This window comes from Neodiprion fabricii, chromosome 4 (genome assembly GCF_021155785.1).
Source record: "Neodiprion fabricii isolate iyNeoFabr1 chromosome 4, iyNeoFabr1.1, whole genome shotgun sequence".
In the NCBI taxonomy this organism is placed as follows: domain Eukaryota; kingdom Metazoa; phylum Arthropoda; class Insecta; order Hymenoptera; family Diprionidae; genus Neodiprion; species Neodiprion fabricii.
The window spans coordinates 12985824-12988323 of record NC_060242.1 but is presented as its reverse complement, the minus strand read 5'-3'; the positions used below and the strand labels follow the sequence as shown (position 1 = coordinate 12988323).

The following is a 2500-nucleotide window of genomic DNA, read 5'->3' as shown; positions in this document are numbered from 1 at the left end:
AGCAGCCGACCCAGAACTGGTCTTGGCGATTTTCCCCTCTACTTCTGAGGCGGTCACCGGGACCAAAAGGCGTTCGATTGACACCAACTCTGTTACCCCAGGGGGTAGAGTTGTGTCTGGTCCCGGTTCGCCCCAGAGCTGCTCATAGAGCTGTCGCGTCGGCCCAACAGGAGGGCTTTGGCTAGGCTCCAGAACAGAGGGATCGCCAGACACTACTGCCTCAGCCAGACGCTTCGGATTGTTGTTGTACAAGTCCTGGCATCTGGCGTAGGCGAACTTCTTGCGAGCGGTTCTGTTGGGCGGTTTCTGCCTCGCCTGACGGTGACTACGCATCAAGCGCGGCCCTCTCGGTGCTCTCGAGCCAGGCTCAATCCGGCGTATCAGCTCATCATACAGGGCCTCGATGCTTTGCTCCGAAAAGTCGTCAGCATCGAGAAGCCGCAGCAAGGAGCTGGTCCACTCGGACCATTCGCCTGCCTCACCGTAATTCCTGCGGGCCTCTCTAATGAGTGGTGCGTCCTCTGGTCCTATAGGGCGATCGGGTACCAGAGGCTCACTCGTTACATGCGCGGCCAGTATTGTGGCAATGTCTTCGGCTTCCCCCAGATTCGGTGGAACAGGATTGTGGTCCTGGTCCTCCTCCTCATGGGTTGGCTCTGCTCTGGCTCGCGCTCTACGTTCCTTTTGGTCGCGGATACGCCGGCGTGCATCCGATATCTGTTTGTACGATCGGCCGGGGAAGAACTCGCTGAGCTTTACGTTTATAAGGCGCTCGGCGCCAAAACGTAGCTCGAGTGTAGCAAGGCGTTCGAGCTCTTCATCCGACCAGATCGTGGCCTTTCGGCCGCTTGGAGCCGCCGGTTTCTCCGCGATTGCAACTCGCTTATCGTTCCTCAGGACGGGGTGTACATGTCTCTCGTGTGTAGACAAACCCCTCTGAGTCTCGAAAGTCAGGTCGCAGAGGGCGCAGGAAAACGGTTTTGGCGCTTCGTCCACTTGTTGGGGCGCACATTTCGTAATGTGTATGCGCCACCCATGAACTCTGTCGAAAGTTCGGCTGCAGACTTCGCACTGCCAGAGAGTGCAGACCGTGGGATGCTCCTCTCTGATGTGTTTGTCCAGCTGCTTGCTCTCAGTACAGATTATGGTCTGACCAATTTGCAAGCATTTTGGGCAGCGCTGCACTTTACGCAGAGCCCCAACCAGAACGAAGCGCTCTGTGGCACGGATAAGATTAGGGTCGTCAGCCCTCGCGCTCCGGCCTGCTACGAGGGGACGACCAGGTGGCCAGTTGGACGGGCCTGGTTGATCACTTGGGGCAGCATCACTCCCCGCCGCTACATCCGCACCTTCGGCAATTAACTCTGCCACGACTGACACATCCCGAGCGGCGTTGGGTGTGTCAGCCGCCTCCGAGGCATCGTGTAGGATACGATCCATGGTGCTCAGATATGTACTGATGCCGAGGTCCCCCCCGGTCACCAGGAGCTTTTGCGGCAGCATCCAAACCGGGACGCTTACGGCGGTCCTTGCCGAGCGCGCCGGTTGTCTCTCCAACCGCCAATCCTTAAAAGGAAAGGTGCCCACTCTGGTTTCGAGGCCCCCTGGTCACTTCACAGGGGAATGTGCCTGGGTCCAGCACATTGGCTGGCGTCAGAGTGCTTGCCAGGCACCACAAACAGCGCGCATTGTGCCGCCGGGGCGGCACACATGCACCACGAGGAGGGACCTGTACCTCCTACCGTTCGCGCTTGCTGTTATAGACGGTCGGTTCTAGACCGGCTGTCGGTGTTCGAGGGTCACTAACGAGAAAAGCCCGAGCGCAAGACAGACAGTACGTCTGCTTGCCTCGGGCTTGGACCACTCTTTCGCGCAGGCTTAGCCGTCGTCCCCAGCTTGGAGCTAGAGAGTTCAGCACCACCCCGCAAGCGTGGCCACATTTTGTAGTGAATGCTGGTTGTTCCCAGCACACCGCCTGGCTGCAGCGGCGAGACGATTCAGCGGAAGCGTGTACGTCAGTCACGTCGGGTATCGCGGCGGGCCATACCCACGCTCAAGAGAGTTATGGATACTCCCGCCGTTTGCCCGCGCTTGCTTGAGCTTTTGCGGCAGCATCTAAACCGGGACTCTTACGGCGGTCCTTGCCGAGCGCACCGGTTGTCTCTCCAACCGCCAATCCTTAATAGGAAAGGTGCCCACTCTGATTTCGAGGCCCCCTGGTCACTTCACAGGGGAATGTGCCTGGGTTCAGCACATTGGCTGGCGTCAGGGTGCTTGTAAGGCACCACAAACAGCGCGCGTTGTACCGCTAGAGCGGTACACATGCACCACGAGGAGGGACCTGTACCTCCTACCGTTTGCGCTTGCTGTTATAGACGGCCGGTTCTAGGCCGGCCGTCGGTGTTCGAGGGTCACTAACGAGAAAAGCCCGAGCGCAAGACAGACAGTACGTCTGCTTGCCTCGGGCTTGGACCACTCTTTCGCACAGGCTTAGCCGTCG

General features: G+C 59.0%; 1 pseudogene; it reads right to left on the bottom strand.

Moving 5' to 3' along the window:
- The window catches only part of LOC124181836, a 9632-nt pseudogene that overhangs the window by 4219 nt on the left and 2913 nt on the right, over positions 1 to 2500 (bottom strand).